Below are 27,874 nucleotides of genomic sequence, written 5' to 3'. Positions count from 1 at the left end.
GCGACGAGATAGCGGAGGATGACCCCTCCAAGAAGCAACCCAAGCGCCGACGTCAGCGGCGCCGCTCTAAGTCCCGCCAAAGCAAAAGTGGTAATACCGGCACAGGAGATAATAACACTCCGGATAGTGCCGAAGACAACAACAATCCCCTCCAGCAAGATTTAGAGCAGGAGGATGAAGGAGCCAGCTCTCCTGAGAGAGCGACAGATGGAGAGGAGGAGGATGACAATTACATGCCCTCCTCCGAAGACGAGGCAAGCCTCAGCGACGGTGAATTCGCCGTACCAGAGGATCCCGTCGAACAAGAGCGCTTCAAGCGCCGGCTTATGGCCACGGCAAATAGCCTGAAGAAAAAGCAGCAGCAGCTTCAAGCTGATCAAGATCTGCTAGCTGACAGATGGACTGAAGTCCTCGCGGCCGAGGAATATAAACTCGAGCGCCCCTCCAAGAATTACCCAAAGTGCAGGTTACTACCCCGACTGGAGGAACAAGCGTATGATACGGCTGATCGGCCACCTCGTGGCCGCGATAGAGAGGCATCCTAGCCAAAAGCTCAGCCTCCACCCCGACGTCATTCAAATAAAAAGGCATGGGGAGATACATCGGACCTGTAAGACATATTGGAGGACAAAGCAAAGCATGCAAGATCGATCTACGGATCACGACGGTGCACCACTCTGTGAGACGATAAACGTCACGTCGGATACAGTAAAAGCAAATCCGGCCGGGCCGAACACAGCGGGCAAGACCCATTCGAGCTGCGTCGCGATATAGCCCAATACAGAGGCGCCACACACCCCTTATGCTTCACAGATGAAGTAATGGAACATCAATTCCCAGAAGGTTTTAAACCTGTAAATATTGAATCATATGATGGCACAATAGATCCCGCAGTATGGATTGAGGATTTCCTCCTCCACATCCACATGGCCCGCGGTGATGACTTACACGCCTTCAAATACCTCCCACTAAAGCTCAAAGGACCAGCGCGGCATTGGCTTCACAGTTTGCCAGCGGACTCCATTAGCTATTGGGAAGATCTGGAAGCTGCATTCCTCGACAACTTTCAGGGCACTTATGTGCAACCACCAGACGCCGATGACTTGAGCCACATAATTCAGCAGCCAGAAGAGTCGGCCAGGCAATTCTGGACTCGGTTCCTTACAAAGAAAAATCAAATCGTCGACTGTCCGGATGCGGAGGCCTTAGCGGCTTTCAAACACAACATCCGAGATGAGTGGCTAGCCCGGCACCTTGGTCAGGAAAAGCCGAAATCTATGGCAGCTCTCACGACGCTCATGACCCGCTTTTGTGCGGGAGAAGACAGCTGGCTGGCTCGCAGTAATAACATATCAAAGAACCATGGTCCCTCAGATACCAAGGACGGCAATGGCAGGTCACGTCGCAACAAACATAAGCGCCGCATTAACAGCGAAAATACTGAGGATACGGCAGTCAATGCCGGATTCAAAGGCTCTAAACCCGGTCAGCGGAAAAAGCCATTCAAACAAAGTACGCCGGGCCCGTCCAGCTTGGACCGTATAATTGATCGCTCGTGTCAAATACACGGCACCCCAGACAAGCCAGCCAATCACACCAACAGGGATTGTTGGGTGTTCAAGCAGGCCGACAAGTTAATTGCCGAAAACAAGGACAAGGGGCCGCATAGCGATGACGAGGAGGAGCCCCGGTAGCCGCACATCGGAGGGCAGAAGAGGTTTCCCCCGCAAGTGCGGACGGTGAACATGATATAATCGACCCACATCCCCAAGAGGGAGCGAAAGCGTGCGCTCAGGGACGTATATGCGTTGGAGCCAGTCGCCCCAAAATTCAACCCTTGGTCCTCCTGTCTGATCACCTTCGATCGCAGGGACCATCCCACTAGTATCCGTCATGGCGGATTTGCCACATGGTCCTAGACCCAATCATTGACGGATTCCGCCTCACTCGAGTCCTTATGGATGGCGGCAGCAGCCTGAACCTACTTTATCAGGACACAGTGCGAAAAATCGGTATAGACCCCTCAAGGATCAAACCCACAAAAACGACCTTTAAAGGCGTCATTCCAGGTGTGGAGGCCCATTGCACAGGCTCAGTTACACCGGAAGTGGTCTTCGGATCCCTGGATAATTTCCGAAGCGAAGAGTTAATCTTCGATATAGTCCCGTTCCGCAATGGTTATCACGCGCTGCTCGGGCGAACCGCATTCGCTAGATTCAATGCGGTACTGCATTATGCATACCTCAAGCTCAAGATGCCAGGACCTCACAGAGTTATTACAGTCAATGGAAACACAGAGTGCTCTCTCCAAACAGAGGAGCACACCGCGCCCCTCGCAGCAGAAGCGCAAAGCAACCTCTCAAGGCAATCAACCAGTTCGGCGCTTCAAAGCCCAGACACCTTCAAGCGCGCTCGGGGCAATCGGCAAATAGACCGCCTGGCGTGATCTGAGCTCGCGTAGCAATACGGCGGCCACCCCAATCCCAGCCCAACAGCGAAACTTGTGCCGTGCGTACATAATTACGCATTAAAAATACCATGGGCACAGGTGGGGAGGGGGGCACAACTACGGCACGCCCCAAGACGCGGGTTAAACCGCACTAGGGGCTTCCCGTTTGGTTATTTTTCTTTTTTTTTCAGGACCTTAATCTCTTGAAACACTGTCCGGCAGCACTATTGCCAAACACATGATGCAGCAACCAAGGAGGCAGACAGCTACGTCATACCACGGAATTCCCAGGTTGATTACAGTAACGAGCGAAATATTCGATTTAATATCACTCCTCAACTTGCCCTTGGAAGGGACATAGTCCTACTCTTTGCTTATCGCACTATCTGGATCACTCTGCTTTAACGCAATTTTTTAATAAACAATGCATGACATTACGACTATTATTGCATTCTTGTTATATATATATATCTATGTGTTCATTAATGATGCCTTGCAACCATACACCTTGGTACGGCTAATACACCAGGGGCTTACGTACCTCACAATACGGTGTGAAAAGTCCGAACACTTTCACAAGTGCGGCACCCCGAACTTATAGCATTATATGCATCAGCTCCGAATCATGTCTTTGGTCAAATGTTGGGTTTTCCCGGCTCCTATGTTTTGGTACCTTACGTTCCGCTCTATCGGCTAAGGTAGCGCTAGGAGAACTACTGCGATTGTGCCCCGGTTCTGCTGGGTTCAGCACCTTAGTACAGAAAGCTAAAACTGACTGTCATGATAAGGCGAGAGACTGGTCGCTGTTTGGCGAGGTTTTCAAGTCCCTAAAGACTTATGCCGCTTAGAGCGAGGGGCCGGCCCTGTCCGCTTAAAGGCGTGTATCGCGCCCCAAATTCGGCCTTCTGAATACCAGGGGCTTCGCTGAAAGTTAAAATTATAGAATTCTATGGCTAAGTGAGAGTGATAAAGCATTATTAGTCCGGTTGCCTTGTTCGCTGCGCTGAGCACCTCCCTCGAAGGACCCAAACATGGGAACAAGATTGCTCAGGTTTATCCCGAACACCCCAGCACTCGTGGTATGGGGGCAGAAGCCAAGGACTAGCCATCTCTCAGATTGGATAAACAGCCAAACAGAAGGTAATATTTTAAATTCAAACAAGCATTGCATAGCGCATATGAAACAAGTTTTCATAAATACAGGATAAAACGAGCAAGTCTCACTCAAATATTACATCTTTGGAACACTCGTCTGCTATGAGACGGGCACCCGGCAGAACACCCTCGTAGTACATCTCGGGGTGGCGGTGCACCTTGCCCTCCGGCGGCCCCTCCTTGACCAGCTTCACGGTGTCTAGCTTGACCCACTACAATTTCACACGGGCGAAAGCCCGGCGTGCACCTTTAATACAGACAGATCGCTTGACAACCTCCAGCCGCGGGCAGGCATCCAAAAGCCGCCTCACCAGGCCGAAGAATCTGTTCGGAAGGGCGTCGCTAGGCCACAGCCGGACTATAAAGCTCTTCATGGCCCGATCGGCCGCCTTATGTAGCTCGACCATCTGCTTCAGCTGGTCGCTCATTGGCACCGAGTGTTCGGCCTCGGCATACTGAGACCAGAACAACTTCTTCGTTGAGCTTCCATCCTCGGCCTGGTAAAATTGGGCGGCATCAGACACGCTGCGGGGCAAATCTGTGAATGCTCCTGGAGAGCTCCGGATTCGGGTAAGTAATCGGTAATTTACTTTTACATGCTTGCTTTGCATATAGAAAGCCTTACCTGCCACTATCTTCTTCATTGCGTCGATCTCTTGGAGAGCCTTTTGGGCTTCGGCCTTGGCACTTTTTGCGCTCTCGAGGGCCGCGGCAAGCTCAGACTCCCGCATCTTTGAGTCAAGCTCCAATGCCTCGTGCTTCGCCACGAGAGCCTGGAGCTCTTGCTGCACCTCGCCAACCCGAGCCTCGTGCTTCTCTCGCTCGATGCTCTCCTTGGCCGCTTTATCTTCGGCCTTGGTTAGCGCTTTCTTCAGGGTCGCCACCTCGGTCGTGGCCCCTGGCAAACATACAATGATCCTGTCATTTTGCAATCGCTTCCTCTTATATATATACATATCTATAGACAGGGTATTACTTACCCTTGTTCTCCTCGAGCTACCTCTTGGCAAGGCCGAGCTCTTTCCTGGACCCCTTGAGGTCCTGCTTCAGTACGGCGACCTCCACAGTCAGTGCGGCGGACGCCAGCAGCGAAGCCTGCATATGCATATTGACACACTTATATTAGACTCTTGCAATATTATTTGATCCTCAGTTCGGCTTTTCTTTGTGAACACCGAACAAAGCATCAGGGGCTACTGTCTATGCGGTAATATTTCTACTACATTTTAAAACACTTACCTCAAAGCCTGTTAGAAGGCTAGCACAGGCTTCAGTCAATCCGCTCTTGGCGGACTGAACCTTCTGGATCACCGCACTCATGATAGTGCAGTGCTCCTCGTCGATGGAAGCGCTGTGAAGGGCTTCCAGCAGATTGTCCGGCGCCTCTAGATGGACAGAGGTCACCGGCACAGGCGTCTTGCCCCTCTTAGAAAGAGGCCGCCTGCCCGAGCCCGGAACCGCTGGAGGGTCCGGCGCGGTGTTCGGCCGAGGGCCGAACTCGGAGCTCTCAGGGGCCCCGTCCCCTCGGCTCCCGGAGTTCGGAAGGTCGCCTTGAGGCACCTCTAGGACTGTCTCCCCTCGACCCGGTGCCTCTTGAGACAGCACCTCAGCGTCGTCCGCAGGATGAGGGGAGGTGGCGGTCGAGACTGGATCGCTATCCATGTCCGACGAGCCCAGGGAGCCGTCCGATGATACATCGATGCTGGTTCGCAGCGGCCTGCATAATCATGTTCGGCGTTAGGGAAAGCAGTGCGAGAAAGGAATGCTACGAGCCACTCTGGTATCCAAATACTTACGATCTCCCCAGGGGCTTGGCCCTGGGCAACCACTCGTCTTCATCTTCGTCGGCGGCGGTGGAGCTGTCCGGAAGGAGAGTCCTTCCCTTCTTGGACCCTTCGCCCCCCCAGTTAGGGTGACCTTCCTTTTCTTATCTCCCCTTGCAGGAGGGGGAGCATCTTCTTCTTCTTCCTCTTCTTCGGGGGAGGAGTGCGCTGCAGAGTCATCGGACGGTGAGTCCGATGACGCCTAGCGTCGGGAACTCTTTCGGGTTCCCTTGGCCTTCTTGGTCTTCTTCGGCACCGTATAAGGAGCCGGAATCAGCATCTTCGCCAGAAGAGCGTCTTCTGGGCCTTCGGGCAAAGGAGCCGGACAATCGATCTGTCCGGCCGTCTCCAGCCAGTCCTGTCAAAGGTACGGGAGTTTAGATCCCGCATGGAGTCAACCTATAAAAAATAAGTATCCTGCGAGAGGTAGAGCAGCTTACCGCTTTGGCTTGGCGCTTTGCACTGAATCCACGATCCTCAGTAATGGGAGGGGGGACCTCGGCACTTTTGAACAGCACCCTCCAGGCATCTTCGTGAGTTGTGTCGAAAAGCTTGTTCAGAGTTCCGTGCCACGCCGGGTCGAACTCCCACAAGTTGAACTCCCATTGTTGGCACGGGAGAATCCGGCGGTGGAGCATGACCTGGACCACGTTTACAAGTTTGAGCTTCTTGTTCACCATGTTTTGAATACATGTTTGGAGTCCGGTCAGCTCTTCCGAACTACCCCAGGATAGGCCCTTCTCTTTCCAAGAGGTGAGCCACGTGGGGATGCCAGATCGGAACTCGGGGGCCGCTGCCCATACAGGGTCGCGCGGCTCGGTGATGTAGAACCACCCCGATTGCTACCCCTTTATGGTTTCCACAAAGGAGCCCTCGAGCCATGTTACATTGGGCATCTTGCCCACCATGGCGCCTCCGCACTCCGCCTGGCGGCCGCCCACCACCTTTGGCTTGACGTTGAAGGTCTTCAACCATAAGCCGAAGTGGGGCTTGATGCGGAGGAAGGCCTCGCACACGACGATAAACGCCAAGATGTTGAGGATGAAGTTTGGGGCCAGATCATGGAAATCCAGGCCGTAATAGAACATGAGCCGCCGGACGAATGGATGGAGAGGGAATCCCAGTCCGTGGAGGAAATGTGTGAGGAATACTACCCTCTCATGGGGCCTGGTGGTGGGGATGAGCTGCCCCTCATCTGGGAGCCGGTGCACGATGTCGTCGGGCAGGTATCCGGCTCTCCTCAGTTTCTTGATGTCTCCCTCCGTGACGAAGGAGACCATCCACCTGCCTCCCGCTCCGGACATGATTGGAGAAGGTTGAGGTGGGAAGTGTGGACTTGGGCGCTAGAGCTCGAATGTGCGAAAACGGATGAGCAAAGGAGGAAGAAGGCGTGGATAGGAAGGTGAATCCTTATCCCTTTATATGGACGGACGAAACTGAGCGTTCCCACTTGCCTGGTAAAACTCGCTTATCCCCCAAGCGCCGTAATTGGTGGCGCGGTTGGGTTACCCACGCCCATATTGATGAGAATCCCGTAATAAGGGGACACGATCTCTGCTTTTACAAGACGTGTCGAAAAACTGCCTCGCGTTATGTGCGGGGTTGGTTAAAGGGAACGGTTCGAATAATCACCGGGCCATGACATAACATCATGCTGCCAAAACAAGCCAGCAAATTAGATCTGCGAAAATATTATTCTCTCTACGGTGGAATGTGGAACTTATTTTGTAGGGTCGGACACTATCCTCGTATTCAAATTCTTCTGTGATGTATTCGGAGAAGGAACCCGCCTTGCAATGCCGAAGACAATACTGCGCGCCGGACTCATCGTCATTGAATCCTGGTTCAAGGGCTACTGAGGGAGTCCTTGATTAGGGGGTCTCCGGACAGCCGGACTATATCCTTTGGCCGGACTGTTGGACTATGAAGATACAAGATTGAAGACTTCGTCTCGTGTCCAGATGGGACTCTACTTGGCGTGAAAGGCAAGCTAGGCAATACAGATATGGATATCTCCTCCTTTGTAACCGACCTTGTGTAACCCTAACCCTCTCCGGTGTCTATATAAACCGAAGGGTTTTAGTCTGTAGGATAACAACCACAACATACAATCATACCATAGGCTAGCTTCTAGGGTTTAGCCTCTCTGATCTCATGGTAGATCTACTCTTGTACTACCCATATCATCAATATTAATCAAGCAGGACATAGGGTTTTACCTCCATCAAGAGGGCCCGAACCTGGGTAAAACATCGTGTCCCCTGCCTCCTGTTACCATCCGGCCTAGACGCACAGTTCGGGACCCCCTAACCGAGATCCGCCGGTTTTGACACCGACATTAGGTCCCATGCAAGAGATGGGAATGAAATTCAAACACCAGGGCACTCTTGATTGCCGGCAAAACCTTGAGATGCCTGGTTTTTAAATTCTAGTAAATCCAAAACTCGTCTGAAATTCATGAACTTGGCATGCTATTATGGAGCGGCATCAACATGCCATGGTAAAAAAAATCCCATTTGGGGCAGGTTTGGGTATAAGCTTCTCACAAACCAGAGCTTCTCACAACAAGCGTGATGGTTTTGGTAGGGAACATGCCACCTTTGGGGACAAAACGATATCCGTTGCCTCTTATTGCTTTCAAAAAATTTCTAGTGTCAACATAGGACAACAGGAGTGTTGTGTTTAATCTTGGAATTTTTCAGGGTTCGTTTTACCAGAGCAAAGGTGCTAAGGGTACTGAGGGTGAACACGCATTTAATTTGGAAAGATGAATGGTATGATTATCAGAGCCGACAGGTACTGTGGAATGGAAGCGCTTCCAAAAATGCTAAACTTTGTATCGGAAGAGCATATGCCGGAGCAATTGGAAGTCACTCTGTCAAACCCAAACATGACTTGTCAGCGGATGATCCCTTTGTAGAAATGACGATGCTTGCAATTTTTGAATTTGGGCGTTGTAATCTTTGAATTTGAACCTTGCAATATTTATGGCATTTGTTATATTGAACCGTTTCTGTTCTCTTGTCTCAACACAAATAGTTCATCCGAGTGAACCGCATGTCGTATATCACACACACCTTGATCTAGCTGACCGTTTCTTTTGTGTTGCCTAATCACAAACAGTTCATCCGAGTGAAGCGCATGCCGTACATCGCACACACCTTGATCTGGCTGACCGTTTCTTTTGTGTTACCTAATCACAAACAGTTCATCCGAGTGAACCGTATGTTGTACATCGCACACACCTTCATTTGGCTGCCCGTTTCTTTTGTTCCTCCTCATCGCAAACAGTTGATTGAACTGAACCGTATGCCCTGCATCGCACACGCAACTAAAATCTGAACCGTGTTTGATGCGTCCTCCATCGCAAATGTTCTGCACCTTTTTTGACGGGTTTTTTACACCACCATTTGCGATTATTGCATGGCACACAGTTTCATCAAAGGGTCTTTGATCGTAGTGTCGCGTTAGCAGCATCCTGTAGTAGTGATATACAAGAGATGCTTCCCATTTTTCCATTTGTAATGGATGCTAACCCTGTTGTACTTAACATGCCTTTCCATGTACTTACGCAGGGCCATAACGATCGATGCTGTTGTTTGCCATCGAGGTTAGCTGCATCCCATGTCTTACAATATTTTACATCATTTGTGCAATTGCAGTTTGGCTTCTAACATTTACTTGCTTCTTGCAGGTACACATGTCAGTGGCACTGATCCAGTTTTCAACCTGGAGGAACACCTCGCCTCTGCTGCGGCCAACTTGGGGCGGGCTCTTGTCCATATGAAGTGCCCCAGCAACTACCCCTCAGGACTTACCAAGTATGAACTCACCAGTTGAATCTTACAAATACCAGTTGTAATGGCCATGTTTTATATGGTTCATGTACTAAGCATGTTGTAGTAAACATGCCTTGCCCGTCTTATCTATTTTCCCTACCTTTTTATAGACAACAAGGTCATTCTCTGCTCTAGTAGCACCTGCCTTGCGATGTTTAATTCTGACAATTTTATTTCTATCAGTACCAGTTTCAATGGCTATACTAGGTTCTTTGTTGCAGTAAACAATTCTATCCATTTTTTAATCCATCCCTTTGCTACCGTGTTACTCTTTCGCAATGAAGATATCACTATAGATGCTGCCGTTTTATTACCATTTGCTAATTTTGGTCGATGTTCACCCTGTTGTAGTTAACATTGGCTTTCCATGTACTTACACATGCCTACAATGGGCGATGCTGTTGTTTGCCGTTGAGGTTAGCTGCATCTCATGTCTTATACACCATCTATTCCTAAATATAAGTATTTTTAGAGATTCCAATATATACTATATACGGAGCAAAAGGAGTGAATCTAGATTCTAATCTAAACTATGTCTATAATTCTATATACATTCGTATGTAGTTCATATTGAAATCTCTAAAAATAATTGTACTTAGGAACGTTGGTAGTTGTATTTTACATCATTTGTGCAATCTCAGTTTAGCTTCTAGCATTTACTGGTTGCTTGTAGGTGCATATATGTGCGGTATTGATCCATGCTTTGATCCCTTTTGTGTATGGGGCAATGAGATATTCATGAACAAGCGCCAAGTGAGGAAACTAAGAAAGATTATTAGGCGAAAGAAACGGGTGATGGGAATTAAGCTCTTTATTTATACTTTGTCCAAGACAACAGTGAACTTTAGGATGGTAAGTAATGTGTTGCCTTTTCCTCTGCCCACAACAAGTTACTCCCTCCATTCTGAATTACTTGTCGGAGGTATGGATGTATCTAGATGTGTTTTAGTTCTAGATACATCCATTTCTGCGACGAGTAATTTGGAACGGAGGGAGTACTTTATTAGACCCGAGTATTTGAAATTATTCTCTTTTGAGTGGTTTCCGAACCTATTTACTGATGATTACCTTGCAAACTACGTGACCGAAGTGGAGGCAACTAAGATTAAAGTATATAATTCATGATACAATGATAATGCTCTAGAAGTCTTCCTAAAGGCGGTGAAGGATGGGCGGGCGATCATCACAAGGGGTTGGGAAAAAGTTGTTCGTGCCTATGGCATGCAAGAGGGCACATTATGGGCATTCCCCTTCATTAACACTATAGGCAGCCAAAATGATTTACACTTGTCTCTTCACCATTACCACCTCTAAATATTATGGTTCATCATAGTTAATTGCTTTCTAATCCTGTAATTACTGAACATATTGTACCGAGAATTTTATTTATGGATTGGTTGTTGAATCATTGTGCTGAGAATTTGAATTCCACGTTCCATATTTCAAAATTTCCAATTCAAATAAAAAATTATAGGGAAATAAAATAAAATTATACATGAGTGAATAAAATAATGTACACATGGTTAGAAAGAAAATAGTGTGTGTGATGAAAAATAGAAAACAGATGGTTCTTTGACATGAAACGTTTGCGATGCCCGATGGAAGCACACACGGTTTCGTCTCATATTCATGGTAATACGGCAAACATTTCAAACCTGTGTGCATGTGTGATAGGAATACCTATCGCACACAGTTATGAAAATGGACATGTTGGCGTTAGTAGAGGCACCGCGCACAGTTTACATTTCTAAACTGTGTGCGATAACGTACGGATCGCAAACACATTGATAAATTAAATGCTGATGTTCACCTTTTTCACATGACTATAGAAGCTGATGTCTACTACGCAACCTTCTTCTTGTACACTCGTGTTGGGCCTCTAAGCGCAAAGTTTTGTAGGACAGCAGCAAATTTCCCTCAAGTGGATGACCTAAGGTTTATCAATCCGTGGGAGGCGTAGGATGAAGATTGTCTCTCTCAAACAACCCTGCGACCAAATAACAAAGAGTCTCTTGTGTCCCCAACACACCCAATACAATGGTAAACTGTATAGGTGCACTAGTTTAGTGAAGAAATGGTGATACAAGTGTAATATAGATGGTAGATATAGGTTTTTGTAATCTAAAAATATAAAAACAGCAAGGTAGCAAGTGGTAAAAGTGAGCAAAAACGGTATTGCAATGCTTTGAAACAAGGCCTAGGGTTCATACTTTCACTAGTGCAAGTTCTGTTAACAATGATAACATAAATAGATCATATAACAATCCCTCAACATGCAACAAAGAGTCACTCCAAAGTCACTAATAGCGAAGAACAAATGAAGAAATTATTTTAGAGTACGAAACCACCTCAAAGTTATTCTTTCTGATCGACCTGTTGGGCTATTCCTGTAAGTGTCACAAACAACCCTAGAGTTCGTACTAACATAACACCTTAAGACACACATCAACCAAAACCATAATGTCACCTAGATACTCCAATGTCACCACAAGTATGCGTGGGTTTAATTATATGATATGCATCACACAATCTCAGATTCATCTATTCAAACCAACACAAAGAACTTCAAAGAGTGCCCCAAAATTTCTATCGGAGATTCAAGACGAAAACGTGTGCCAACCCCTATGCATAAGTTCACAAGGTCACAGAACCCGCAAGTTGATCACCAAAACATACATCAAGTAGATCACGTGAATATCCCATTGTCACCACAGATAAGCACATGCAAGACATACATCAAGTGTTCTCAAATCCTTAAAGACTTAATCCGATAAGATAACTTCAAAGAGAAAACTCAATCCATTACAAGAAGGTAGAGGGGGAGAATCATCATAAGATCCAACTATAATAGCAAAGCTTGCGGTATATCAAGATCGTGCCAAATCAAGAACACAAGAGAGAGAGAGAAAACATATAGTGGATGGTACATACCCTCAGCTCCAAGGGTGAACTACTCCCTCCTCTTCATGGAGAGCACCGGGATGATGAAGATGGCCACTGGTGATGATTTCCCCTCCGGCGGGGTGCCGGAACAGGGTCCTGATTGGTTTTTGGTGGCTACAGAGGCTTGCGGCGGCAGAACTCCTGATCTAGGTTCTATTCTAGAGGTTTGGGATATATAAGAGGTGTTCGCATCGAGAACAAGTCAGGGGAGTCCACGAGGGGCCCACAAGGTCGGAGGGCGCGCCCTAGGGGGTTGGGGGTGCCCTCCACCTTTGTGGAGGCCTCGAGACTCCTCTGGTGCATCTCCGGTACCCCGTGGGCTTCTTTTGGTCCAAAAACAATCGTCGTAAAGTTTCATGTCATGTGGACTCCTTTTGATATTCCTTTTCTGCGATACTCTAAAACAAGGAAAAACAGAAACTGGCACTGGGCTCTAGGTTAATAGGTTAGTCCCAAAAATCATATAAAATAGCATATAAAACATCCAAGATAGATAATATAAAAGCATGGAACAATAAAAAATTATAGATACATTGGAGACATATCAGCAGCATAATCATTTGGGATGTCTCTCGGATCAGAAACATAACGTCGAGACGTAGCGTGTGGGACTGGGTTGACTTCTCATACATTTATTCTATGGCGATCGTCAGTAGCCGCTCGCCTATCCCCGACGGTTTTTGGATCGTGTGGGAAGGACCCCCTATCACAATCACTCACTCAATGACGGTTCAGAATGCCATCGCGGAAAGGGGTTAAAAACAGTTTGTATAGCATGTTACGGTACCAGTGAAAGCACCTCTTCCCATGGCAAGATAAATCAATATAGTTGGCTAAACCAAACCAATAAATCGGAAAAGAAATACGAAGCTTTATTAATCATAGATAAAATAATTTAGAGAAAACTCAAATAATATTCTTGGATAGATCTGATCATAAACTCACAATTCATCGGATCCCATTAAACACAACACAAAATGTGATTACATTGAATAGGACTTCAAGAACATCAAGGAGAACATTGCATTGAAGAATATCAAGAGATAAGAAGCCATCTAGCTACTAACTATGGACCCATAGGTCTGTGGCAAACTACTCATGCATCATCAGAAGGGGGGTAAGGTTGATGTAAAGCCCCTCCATGACCGATTCCTCCTCCGGCAGAGTAATAGAAAAGGCCACCATATGGGATCTCTCGAGAACAAGAACTTGCAGCGGCGGAACAATTATTTTGTGGACTCCTCTGTTGGTTTCACGATTTTAGAGAATTTATAGAGGCGGGGTTAGGTTAAATGGAGCCATGTGGGCCCCACGAGCCACTAGGGCGCACCCTGCTGGCTTGTGGGCCCCTGCTCCATATTCTCGTCTCCTCCCGAAGCTTTCAGGGTCTGTTATGTCCAGAAAAAATTTACTAGAAAGTTTCTTGCCATTTGGACTTCGTTTGGTACTAATATTCTGCAAACCAAAACAAGCAAAAAACAGCAACTAACACTGGCACTAAGTTAATAGGTTAGTGCCAAAAAATGATATATTGTTGCTTGAAATTGTATATAAAGCATTCAAGATTGATACTATAATAGCATGGAACAGTAAAAAAACTATAGATACGTTGGAGATCTATTAGGTACTCGGTGTTCGCGCTCACCTATGCGGAGAGAACCTAGTAGACACCCAGAAGGCTCCACAATATACCAAGAGCGCTGAAGGATCTCCCGATCTTGCAAGGGCAACCACTAGAAGCCGCAAAGCCGCTGCAGAGAGTGCGCGAGGAGCCGCTGAGGCTACGGAGAGAGATTTTGAAACTGCCAAGTCCGCCCTAGCCAAGGTCGAGAAGATGATTGGAGACGAGGACAACTCTTCACAGAGCTGAGCTTAATTGCAAATTGCTATGATGGAGGTGAACTTTTGTTTGTAGACTATTTGTGCAGTGCCATAATGTGGTCTCCATGATCGATGCTTGAATGTACTTTCTCTGTTTCTATGAAAATTCCTGTAGACTTTGCTATATGTACTTGGGCAACTTGTTGTTAGCTTTTTTATTGACTATGACAAAATGTGCTACTAAACTATCATACATCGTAATGCATATGATCAAAAATATAAATTCTTCCTGGTGGTTATATTTTTAGTCACGGTGGATCTAGCTGCGGCCACTACAAGAAATATGTCAACCTGTGACCTTCTCTCCTTTGATGGTGCCTCAACGGGTTTCTCTCTTGTGTTATATTGTTCTTATATAGTCAATCTGTGTTTTTCTCTCCTGTGATGTTAATTATTACCACCTTCCTGTTTCCCCATGGTTTCCGGGCGTCTGTTGTTCTAAACCTGTCGTTTGTTGGTTGGTTCTTGTGAGGGGCGAGTTTCATGAGGAGTTCAAGCAGAAGAACCCCAATAACAAGTCGGTCACCGCCGTAAGTCCCTTCAACAAAAATCCCACTCATGATTTAGTTTGTGTACCAGCACGTAGTAGAATTAATCTGCCAGCTGCTATAGATTGGATCGTGATCCGGGAGCTGACTAGTTGCGTCTGCTGATGCGATTCTAGTCCTTCGACCTAGCTGGCTTGGCTATATGTGGCGCTTACTAGGTAGCCTGGCTAGATGTGGTTCTTGGTTCTAGTAGGTGGTGCTTGTGCGAGACCGTGATTGCTTAGGTTTACGATGCTGTTGTGGTAGCCCCATCGCTGGTGCGCCTATGGCTTGATGTGCCGTGATCTTTATTTGTGTAGGTTTTGTTTGAAGATATGCTTAGATTATAATCATAATCTTGGTTGTTTGATGATGCTGAGGCCAGCCGCGAAAATTGAACTGTCATTCATCTTACATGCTCTTAAACCCTGATATAGTTGCTGGAACTACAGCTTAATATTCAAGTGTGTGTGTATGTGTGTGTGTGTGTCGAGTGAAGTTGTGGTTTGTGCTGCTCCTTAGTAACGTGATGAAAGAAGCACCTATAGTTCTGAGTGAGTGAGTGTTTGTCTGTTGCCAAATTACACTTTCACAACCGCGTTAAATAACAAGCCTGTTCGAGCAATTTTTTTAGCCTCCTCTTTTTTCTTCTGTGGTTTCTATAATCTTGTTTGGTAATTCTGGTGGTACATGTGTAGTCAGTAACTAGTGCTACTGATTAACTCAAAATTTCTTTTACAAAGAATAAAAAAGACGAGCATTTCTCCAGTCAATGTCTGAAGTAGTTGTTGCTGTGTAGTCATCGGCTGGATCTATGCATTTCATCAAAAGTCAGATATAGCTTGGACTATGCTTCTGAAAAGAATGAAACATTTCTCTTTCATTTATCCGTCTTCAATTATTTGGATTGAACGGCTCCCTTGAACACATGTACTTTAGTGTGGTGATGGTTAAACAACTACAGTAGATAGAGCGAACAACAAGTTCACTTGATCTAGCGAACATATGAGCCACCTTATTAGCACTATGACTTACATGCACACAATAAATGGAAGTAAAAATGGACATTGAAGATTTAATATCAGCAACAATTTTCAGTGTTTCTCTCAACTTGTTTTGGCTGCCTCTTGATATATACTTAGCTTGTACTTGAATCTGTGGTTTAATGACGGTGATTTTGTTCTACTTGGATGCATTGTTACCCCGTCATCAAGCCCACGGATGCAATAGTGTCAAGACGATCATGGCCGTGTGCATCATCAAGCACACCATGGCAATCATCCACCTCATAGATGCTAACTCAATCCAGATCTTCGTCAACGCTATCATCCATAGGTATCTCTCTCGGTTCCCTTTATTCTTGTTGGGGAACGTAGTAATTTCAAAATTTTCCTATGCACACGCAAGATCATGGTGATGCATAGCAACGAGAGGGGAGAGTGTGTCCACATACCCTCGTAGACCGAAAGCTGAAGCATTAGCACAACGCGGTTGATGTAGTCATACGTCTTCACGATCCGACCGATCAAGCACCGAATGCACGGCACCTCTGAGTTTTGCACACGTTCAACTCGATGACGTCCCTCGAACTCTGATCCAGCCGAGCTTTGAGGGAGAGTTCCGTCAGCACGACGGCGTGGTGACGATGATGATGTTCTACCGACGCAGGGCTTCGCCTAAGCACTGCTACGATATGACCGAGGCGGATTATGGTGGAGGGGGGCACCGCACACGGCTAAATGATCCAAGAGATCAATTGTTGTCTCTATGGGGTGCCCCCTCCTCCGTATATAAGGGGGGGAGGAGGTGGGGGCCGGCCAAGGGGAGGAGGCGCGCCCAAGGGGGGCAATCCTACTCCAAGTAGGTTTTGCCCCCCTTTCCTATTCCAACTAGGAGAAGGGGGAAGGTGGAGGTGGAGAGAAGGAAGGAGAAGGGGGGCCACCGTCCCCTTCCCTTTCCCAATTCGGATTGGGCCAAGGGGGGGCGCCACCTCCTGCCGCCTCTCCTCTTCCACCATTTGGGCCCATGAGGCCCAATAACCACGCCCCCGGGGGGGGGGGGTTCCGGTATCCCCCCGGTACTTCGGTATATATCTGACAACCCCCGGAACCATTTCGGTGTCCGAATATAGTCGTCCAATATATCAATCTTCATGTCTCGACCATTTCGAGACTCCTCGTCATGTCCGTGATCACATCCGGGACTCCGAACTACCTTCGGTACATCAAAACACATAAACTCATAATATAACCATCATCGAACTTTAAGCGTGCGGACCCTACGGGTTCGAGAACTATGTAGACATGACCGAGACATGTCTCCGGTCAATAACCAATAGCGGAACCTGGATGCTCATATTGGATCCTACATATTCTACGAAGATCTTTATCTGTCAAACCGCATAACAACATATGTTGTTCCCTTTGTCATCGGTATGTTTACTTGCCCGAGATTCGATCGTCGGTATCTCAATACCTAGTTCAATCTCGTTACCGGCAGGTCTCTTTACTTGTTCCGTAATACATCATCCCACAACTAACTCATTAGTTAAAATGCTTGCAAGGCTTGAGTGATGTGTATTACCAAGTGGGCCCAGAGATACCTCTCCGACAATCGGAGTGACAAATCCTAATCTTGAAATACGCCAACCCAACAAGTACCTTTGGAGACACCTGTAGAGCACCTTTATAATCACCTAGTTACGTTGTGATGTTTGGTAGCTGTCGGTGTCAAAACCGGCGGATCTCGGGTAGGGGATCCCGAACTATGCATCTAAGGCGGAAAGTAACAGGAGACAAGGGACACGATGTTTACCCAGGTTCGGGCCTTCTTGAAGGAGGTAATACCCTACGTCCTGCTTGATTGTTCTTGATGATATGAGTATTACAAGAGTTGATCTACCACGAGATCGTAGAGGCTAAACCCTAGAAGCTAGCCTATGGTATGATTGTCTGTTGTCCTACGGACTAAACCCTCCTGTTTATATAGACACCCGAGGGGGCTAGGGTTACACAGAGTCGGTTACAAGGGAGGAGATCTACATATTCTTATTTCCTAGCTTGCCTTCCACGCTAAGGAGAGTCCCATCCGTACATGGGACGAAGTCTTCAATCTTGTATCTTCATGGTCCAACAGTCCGGCTAAAGGGTATAGTCTGGTGATAACCCACAAGTATAGGGGATCACAACAGTTTTCGATAAGTAAGAGTGTCGAACCCAACGAGGAGCTAAAGGTAGAACAAATATTCCCTCAAGTTCTATCGACCACCGATACAACTCTACGCACGCTTGATGTTCGCTTTACCTAGAACAAGTATGAAACTAGAAGTACTTTGTTGGTGTTGTTGGATAGGTTTGCAAGATAATAAAGAGCAAGTAAATAAAAAGTAGGGGCTGTTGTAAGTAAAGAAGCAATAAAGTAAATATAGAGAGTGTGGAAAAGTGGTGGTAGGAGTTGTGAAATTGCCCCTAAGCAATTGACTACCTTACTAGACCGATAGCAAGTATTATGTGGGAGAGGCCACTGCTAGCATGTCATCCCTGACTTGGAATTCTATGCACTTATAATTGGAACTATTAGCAAGCATCCGCAACTACTAATGTTCATTAAGGTAAAACCCAACCATAGCATTAAGATATATTGGTCCCCCTTCAATCCCGTATGCATCAATTTCTATGCTAGGTTGAAGCTTCTGTCACTCTTGCCCTCCAATACATAGTCCTATCAACATACAACTAACCCTAGGGTGTGATCCACGCGTGCAATCATATGATGGGCACCAAAGGACAACAACATAACCACAAGCAAATTAAATCAATCATAGAAATTCAGTGATGGAGATGTTGGTGAAGATGGCGGAGGTGTTGGTGTAGATCGCAGTGATGATGATGGCCCCCGGTGGCACTCCGGTGCCACCGGAAGCGAGGGGGAGAGAGCCCCCCTCCTTCTTCTTCCTTGACCTCCTCCCTAGATTGGAGAAGGGTTTCCCCTCTGGTCCATGGCCTCCATGGCAAGGGAGGGGCGAGGGCCCCTCCGAGATTGGATCTGTCTCTCTGTCTCTCTCTGTTTCTGCGTTCTCATATTCTACCCTTTCACCGTTTCTTATATTGCCAGAGATCCGTAACTCCGATTGGGCTGAAATTTTGCCACGATCTCTATCCGGAAATTAGCTTTCTTGCGGCGAAAGAAGGGCATCAACCGCCTTACGGGTGGCCCACGAGGGTCAGGGGCGCGCCCAGGGGGCAAGCGCACCCCCCTGCCTCGTGGCCACCTCGGGCACCGTCTCGCGTGGATTTTTATTCCCAAAAATCATATATATTCCAAAAAAAATCTCCGTCAGTTTTTATCCCGTTTGGACTCCGTTTGATATGGATATTCTGCGAAACAAAAAACATGCAACAAACAGGAACTGGCACTGGGCACTGAATCAATATGTTAGTCCCAAAAATAGTATAAAAGTTGCCAAAAGTATATGAAAGTTGTAGAATATTGGCATGGAACAATAAAAAATTATAGATACGACAGAGACGTATCAACATCCCAAAGCTTAATTCCTGCTCGTCCTCGAGTAGGTAAATGATAAAAAAGATAATTTTTGATGTGGAATGCTACCTAGCATAATCTTGATCATGTAATCTAATCATGGCATGAATATTGAGATACGAGTGATTCAAAGCAATAGTCTATCATTTGACATAAAACAATAATACTTTAAGCCTACTAATAAAGCAATCATGTCTTTTCAAAATAACATGGCCAAAGAAAGTTATCCCTACAAAATCATATAGTCTGGCTATGCTCCATCTTCACCACACAAAATATTCACATCATGCACAACCCCGATGACAAGCCAAGCAATTGTTTCATACTTTTGACGTTCTCAAACCTTTTCAACTTTCACGCAATACATGAGCGTGAGCCATGGACATAGCACTATAGGTGGAATAGAATGGTGGTTGTGGAGAAGACCAAAAGGAGAGATAGTCTCACATCAACTAGGCGTATCAACGGGCTATGGAGATGCCCATCAATAGATATCAATGTGAGTGAGTAGGGATTGCCATGCAACAGATGCACTAGAGCTATAAGTGTATGAAAGCTCAGGCTGAAAACTAAGTGGGTGTGCATCCAACTTGCTTGCTCATGAAGACCTCGGGCATTTGAGGAAGCCCATCATCGGAATATACAAGCCAAGTTCTATAATGAAAATTCCCACTAGTATATTAAAGTGATAACTCAAGAGACTCTCTATATGAAGAACATGGTGCTACTTTGAAGCACAAGTGTCGAAAATGGATAGTAGCACTGCCCCTTCTCTCTTTTTCTCTCATTTTTTTGTTTTTACTTTTTTTTGGGTGGGCTTCTTTGGCCTCTTTTTTTATTTGGGCTTCTTTGGCCTCTTTTATTTTTTTGTAAAGTCCGGAGTCTCATCCCAACTTATGGGGGAATCATAGTCTCCATCATCCTTTCCTCACTGGGGCAATGCTCTAATAATGATGATCATCACACTTTTATTTAATTACAACTCAATGTCTAGAACAAAGTATGACTCTATATGGATGCCTCCGGCGGTGTACCGGGATGTGCAATGATCTAGCGTAGCAATGACATCAAAAAATGGACAAGCTATGAAAACATCATGCTAGCTATCTTACGATCATGCAAAGCAATATGACAATGAATGCTCAAGTCATGTATATGATGATGATGGAAGTTGCATGGCAATATATCTCGGAATGGCTATGGAAATGCCATGGCAGGTAGGTATGGTGGCTGTTTTGAGGAAGATATATGGTGGGTTTAAGGCACCGGCAAAAGTTGCGCGATACTATGAGAGGCTAGCAATGGTGGAAGGGTGAGAGTGCGTATAATCCATGGACTCAACATTAGTCATAAAGAACTCACATACTTATTGTAAAAATCTATTAGTCATCGAAATAAAGTACTACGCACATGCTCCTAGGGGGATAGATTGGTAGGAAAAGACCATCGCTCGTCCCCGACCGCCACTCATAAGGAAGACAATCAATAAATAAATCATGCCCCGACTTCGTTACATAACGGTTCACCATACGTGCATGCTACGGGAATCACAAACCTCAACACAAGTATTTCTACAATCCACAACTACCCACTAGCATGACTCTAATATCACCATCTTTATATCACAAAACTATTGCAAGGAATCAAACATATCATATTCAGTGACCTACATGTTTTATGTAGGATTTTATGACTAACCATGTGAATGACCAATTCCTGTCATCTCTCTAAATAGATATAAGTGAAGCAAGAGAGTTTAATTCTTTATACAAAAGATATGCCCACGCTCTAACAAATATAAGTGAAGCAAAAGAGCATTCTAAAAATGGCGGTTTTCTATGTAAAGAGAAACAGGCAATCCAAACTTCAATAGATATAAGTGAAGCACATGAAGCATTCTATAAAGCCATACTCAAAAGATATAAGTGAAGTGCATAGAGCATTCTATAAATCAAACAAGGACTATCTCATACCAGCATGGTGCATAAAAGAAAAATGAAAACTAAATGCAAAAGACGCTCCAAGATTGCACATATCGCATGAACGAAACGAATCCGAAAACATACCGATACTTGCTGAAGAAAGAGGGGATGCCTTCCGGGGCATCCCCAAGCTTAGACACTTGAATCTCCTTGAATATTTACTTGGGGTGCCTCGGGCATCCACAAGCTTGAGATCTTGCCTCTCTTCCTTCTCCTCACATCGAGACCTTCTCGATCATCGAACACTTCACCCACACAAAACTTCAACAGAAAACTCGGTAAGATCCGTTAGTATAATAAAGCAAATCACTACTCTAAGTACTGTTGCAAACCAATTCATATTTTGTTTTTGCATTGTGTCTACTGTAATATAACCTTTTCATGGCTTAATCCACTGATATGAATCGATAGTTTCATCAAAACAAGCAAACTATGCATCAAAAACAGAATTTGTCTAAAACAGAACAGTCTGTAATAATCTGAACATTCACCATACTTATGATACTTGAAAAATTCTACAAAAATTAGGAAAAATAAAAAACATTTATAGGAAGACAGTGCAAGAAGAATCAGAACCATTTGACATCCAACAAAAAATGTAAAATCGCGCACTACAGCCAAAGTTTCTGTCCTGCACCGTACAAACCATCAAGCAAATGTAAACATCCTAAAGGCAAACCTTGGCACATTATTTTTATAATACAATGGAATTGTACAAGGGGATAATTATTTTTATTGAAAAGTTTCTGTAATCAAGATTCACAAAGTTTCCATGAGCATGAACAAAGTTCAAGGCTAGCTCCTACTTCAACAATGCTTGTCTTTCTCACTTTCGCTTTCCTTTTTGAATTTTTTTTGGGTTCCCCTCTTTATTTTTGTTGTTTTTAAACTATATAAAAGCACTCAACAGAAATAAATGACTCTCTAAAACTTCCGGGTTGTCTCCCTGGCAGCGCTTTCTTTAAAGCCATTAAGCTAGGCATATAGTGCTCAAGTAATGGATCCACCCGGATCCCAAGGTATATCAAAGCCAATTTTAATTAACAATGATTTGTAATTTAGTGGTGAGCACAAGGTGACATATATCATGTAATGACGAAGTCTAACTCTCTTCCTATGCATCGGCATGTCATAAAAGAACAATTCATGCACACAAATAAAAGCCAATGCATAGTATAAACAGTTTCTTGCAATTTTATCATATTGGAAACTTAGAGAGGTGGAGATATAGTTACTCTCTCATAATAATTGCAAGTAGGAGCAGCAAGAACAAGCATATTATATTCATCAAAATCATCATGTGCAACGGTAAAAGGCAACCCATTAATATAATCCTTAATAAGTGCAAACTTCTCCGATATAATGTAGTTTGGAGAATTCAAAACGATAATAGGACTATCATGTGTGGGTGCAATAGCAACAATTTCATGTTCAACATAAGGAACTATAGCAAGTTCATCTCCATAAGCATAATTCATATTGGCATCTTGGCTACAAGCATAGCAAGCATCATCAAAAAGGGATATTTCAAAAGAATCAACGGGATCATAACAATCATCATAGCAATCATCCTCCGGTAAGCACGAAGGGAAATTAAACAATATATGAGTTGAAGAGTTACTCTCATTATAAGGTGGGCATGGGTAGCTAATCCGCTCTTCCTCCTTTTGTTCTTCGCTCTCCGCATCATCTTTTTCATCCAATGAGCTCACAGTTTCATAAATTTCTTCTTCCATAGACTCCTGCAAAATATTAGTCTCTTCTTGGACAGTGGAGTAGTCCTCAATATATAGTTCAACATAGGCATTAGAAGCATAATTATCATAGCAATATTTAAATATGGCAAAATTTTCAGATTTGTAAAGAGTAGCATCATACTTTTCAATCAAAGAAGAAATTTCGTAAGCACCCTTAAAAGCAACAAATTCTTCAATTTTTTGAACATCATAGTAACTATAAACACCCTTAGCATAAGAGGATACGATTCCATTATCACTAAACAAACATTGGTAGGGAAGGTGTTTCTTAGGGCCTTCAGAACAACAAGTATAATCTTATATTTCACATAAATTCCAAGCATATCATTGCAAACGATGAATTTGATCCAGTAAAGTTTTCCCTTTTCAGATATTCGGTGTCACACATAACAAGCATGCTCATCTAAAGATTTTCCCTCAACTAAGCTAGTTGGGGTTTCAGCACGAGCACATAGGGATCAAAGATGATCCAAGTAATAAGCTTCAGCAGTGTGATAGATTTAGAGTGGTTCTTCAACCATTGGTTTAGTAGGTACAACTATTTTTTTGGTATTTTGTGTTTCCTACCCATAAATAAAGATAGAAAACAACTAATAACAGCAAATAAAAATTACTTAGTGATAAAGCAAACAAGCACACACGAGAATATTCACCCCACGCTATTGCTCCCCGGCAACGGCGCCAGAAAAAGGTCTTGATAACCCACAAGTATAGGGGATCACAACAATTTTCGATAAGTAAGAGTGTCGAACCCAATGAGGAGCTAAAGGTAGAACAAATATTCCCTCAAGTTCTATCGACCACCGATACAACTCTACGCACGCTTGATGTTCGCTTTACCTAGAACAAGTATGAAATTAGAAGTACTTTGTAGGTGTTGGTCGATAGGTTTGCAAGATAATAAAGAGCAAGTAAATAAAAAGTAGGGGCTGTTGTAAGTAAAGAAGCAATAAAGTAAGTATAGCGAGTTTGGAAAAGTGGTGGTAGGAGTTGTGAAATTGCCCCTAAGCAATTGACTACCTTACTAGACCGATAGCAAGTATTATGTGGGAGAGGCCATTGCTAGCATGTCATCCCTGACTTGGAATTCTATGCACTTATGATTGGAACTATTAGCAAGCATCCGCAACTACTAATGTTCATTAAGGTAAAACCCAACCATAGCATTAAGATATATTGGTCCCCCTTCAATCCCGTATGCATCAATTTCTATGCTAGGTTGAAGCTTCTGTCACTCTTGCCCTCCAATACATAGTCCTACCAACATACAACTAACCCTAGGGTGTGATCCATGCGCGCAATCATATGATGGGCACCAAAGGACAACAACATAACCACAAGTAAATTAAATCAATCATAGCAATTCATCAACCACCGATAGGACAACGAGAATCTACTTAGACATCATAGGATGACAACACATCATTGGATAATAATATGAAGCATGAAGCACCATGTTCAAGTAGAGGGTACAGCGGGTTGCGGGAGAGTGGACCGCTGTAGATAGAGGGGGGAAGGTGATGGAGATGTTGGTGAAGATGGCGGAGGTGTTGGTGTAGATCGTGGTGATGATGATGGCCCCCGGTGGCACTCCGGTGCCACCGGAAGCGAGGGGGAGAGAGCCCCCCTCCTTCTTCTTCTTCCTTGACCTCCTCCCTAGATGGGAGAAGGGTTTCCCCTCTAGTCCATGGCCTCCATGGCAAGGGAGGGGCGAGAGCCCCTCCGAGATTGGATCTGTCTCTCTGTCTCTCTCTGTTTCTGCGTTCTCAGATTCTACCCTCTCACCGTTTTTTATATTCCCGGAGGTCCGTTACTCTGATTGGGCTGAAATTTTGACTCGATCTCTATCCGGAAATTAGCTTTCTTGCAGCGAAAGAAGGGCATCAACCGCCTTACGGGTGGCCCACGAGGGTCAGGGGCGCGCCTAGGGGGGGCAGGCGCCCCCCTGCCTCGTGGCCACCTCAGGCACCGTCTCGCATGGATTTTTCTTCCCAAAAATCATATATATTCCAAAAAAATCTCTGTCAGTTTTTATCCCGTTTGGACTCCGTTTGATATGGATATTCTGCGAAACAAAAAACATGCAACAAACAGGAACTGGCACTGGGCACTGGATCAATATGTTAGTCCCAAAAATAGTATAAAAAGTTGCCAAAAGTATATGAAAGTTGTAGAATATTGGCATGGAACAATCAAAAATTATAGATACGATGGAGACGTATCATTCGGCTGTCCGGAGACCCCTAATCCAGGACTCCCTCAGTAGCCCCTGAACCAGGCTTCAATGACGATGAGTCTGGCGCGCAGTATTGTCTTCGGCATTGCAAGGAGGATTCCTCCTCCGAATACTCGATGGAAGATTTTGAACACAGGGATAGTGTCCGGCTCTGCAAAACAAGTTCCACATACCACCATAGAGAGAATAATATTTCCACAAATCTAATCTGCCGACATGTTTTGACAGCATGACATCACGCCATGGCCCGGCCATTATTCAAACCGTTCTTCTCAACCAGCACCGCACATATCGCGAGGCGGTTTTCTTGACACGTCTTGTCAAAGCAGAGATCGTGTTCCCCTTATTACGGGATTCTCATCAATACGGACGTGGGTAACCCAACCGCGCCATCAATTATGGTGCTTGGGGAATAAGCGATTTTGCCAGGCAAGTGGGGAGGCGCATCGCCTCTTCCGCCCTTATAAAGGGATTATGATTCACTCTTTTTACCCACGCCTTCTTCCTCCTTGCTTACCCACTCTTGCACACTCGAGCTCCAGCGCCCAAGTTCGTGTCTTTCTTCTCAAACCACTCCAAGCATGTCCGGAGCGGGAGGCAAGTGGATGGTCTCCTCCGTCATGGAGGAGAACATCACAAAGTTATGGGAAGCCGGATATCAGGCCGCGGATATCGCGCACCGGCTGCCAGATGCAGGACAGATCATCCCTACGCCCGAATCCCATGAGAGGGTAGTTTTTCTTACCCACTTCGTCCGCGGGCTGGGATTTCCCCTCCACCCGTTTGTCCGCGGGCTCATGTTCTACTACGGGCTGGATTTTCATGATCTGGCCCCCAATTTCATCCTCAACATCTTGGCGTTTATCGTCGTGTGCGAGGCCTTCCTCCGCATCAAGCCCCATTTCGTCCTGTGGCTGAAGACCTTCAATGTCAAACCGAAGGTGGTCGGCCAGCAAGCAGAGTGCAGAGGCGCCAAGGTGGGCAAGATTCCTAACGTCACCTAGCTCAAAGGCTCCTATGTGGAGACCATAAAGGGGTGGCAATCGGGGTGGTTCTACATCACCGAGCCGCGCGACACCAGCTGGGCGGCGGCCCCCAAATTTCGATCCGGAATCCCCATGTGGCTCACTTCCTGGAAAGAGAAGGGCCTGTCCTGGGGTTCTTTGGTAGAGCTGACCGGACTCCAAACCTGCATTCGGAACATGATGAGCAAGAAAATCAAGCTCGTCAACGTGGTCCAGGTCATGCTCTTGCGCCGGATTCTCCCATGTCAATGACGGGCATTCAATTTGTGGGAGTTCGACTCGGCTAAGCACCAGACGCTGCGAGAGCTCTACGACACGACGCACAAGGACGTCTGGAGGGTGTTATTCAAGGGCGCCGAGGTACCTCCTTCCCTCACCGAGGACCGCGGACTCAGCGCAAAGCGCCATGCCAATCCGGTAAGTTTTCATATCTCACAGGGTATTTATTTGCCCCAGTTAAATCATGTGCGGGATCTAAGCTTCCATGTCATTAACAGGACTGGATAAAGACAGCGGAGGAGCTCGATTGCCCAGCCCCCCTGCCTGAAGATCTTGTAGATGCTCTCCTAACGGAGATGCTGGCTCCGGCACCTTATGAGGTGCCGGCAAAGAAGGCCAAGAAGAAGGCCACGGGGACCCGAAAGGGTCTCCGGCGCAAGGTTGTATCGGACTCATCGTCCGATGACTCCGATGCGCACTCCTCCCATGAAAACGAGGAGGAGGAGGAGGAAAGTTCTCCCCCCAGCCGGGGAGACAAGAAAAGGAAGGCCAACCCAACCGGGGAGGCCGAAGGGTCCAAGAAGAGAAGGGCCCTCCCTCCGGACTGCTCCACGACGGCCGCCTACAGCGGTGACGAGTGGCTACCCAGGGTCAAGCCCCTAGCGAAGTCGTAAGTATCTGGACACATAGTATTTCATGGTATGTTTTATTGCACTGCTTCTCCTCATGCCGAACATGATTATGTAGTCCGTCCCGAGCTCATCTCGACGTATCTTCGTCGAGCGATTCATTGGACTCGTCGGATATGAACAACGGTTCTCTTCCGACCGCCTCCACCCCTCGCCCTACGGACAACGTTGAGGTGTTGTCTCGAAAGGCACCGAGCCGAGGGGAGGTGGTCCTGGGGGGGCCTCGAGGCGACCTCCCAGACCTTGGGTGCAAAGGGAGCAAAACTCCCACGGGCTCTGAGTTCAGCCCCCAGCCGAACACTGCACTAGAACCTTCAATGGTTCCGGACTCCGGCAGGCGATCCCCCATTAAGGGGGGCCAGCCGCCCATGCCGGTGTCCTCTGTCCATCCAGAGGCACCGGACAACTTGTTGGAAGCACTTCGCGGCACTTCCATCAATGAAGAGCACCGCACTATCATGAGTGCGGTGATCGAGAAAGTTCAGTCCGCCAAAAACGGACTGACCGAAGCTTGCGGGAGCCTCCTAACAGGCTTTGAGGTAAGCAATCAAAATATAAGAAAATATTACCGCATAGATAGTAGCCCCTGATGCTCTGTTCGGTGTTCGAGAAGAAAGGCCGAATAGAGTATCAAATGATGACTCAGGAGTCTAATCAGAATATATCTATATGTATGTGCAGGCTTCACTGCTGGCCGCTACCGCACATACTGCGGAGGTCTCTACACTGAAGCAGGACCTTGAGCGGTCCGAGAACAAGCTCGGCCTTACCAAGAGGCAGCTCGAGGAGAGCAAAGGTAAGCAATAC

This window comes from Triticum urartu, chromosome 2A (genome assembly GCF_056163025.1).
Source record: "Triticum urartu cultivar PI428250 chromosome 2A, HENAU_Tu73, whole genome shotgun sequence".
Classification (NCBI taxonomy): domain Eukaryota; kingdom Viridiplantae; phylum Streptophyta; class Magnoliopsida; order Poales; family Poaceae; genus Triticum; species Triticum urartu.
This window is presented reverse-complemented; position numbering follows the sequence as displayed.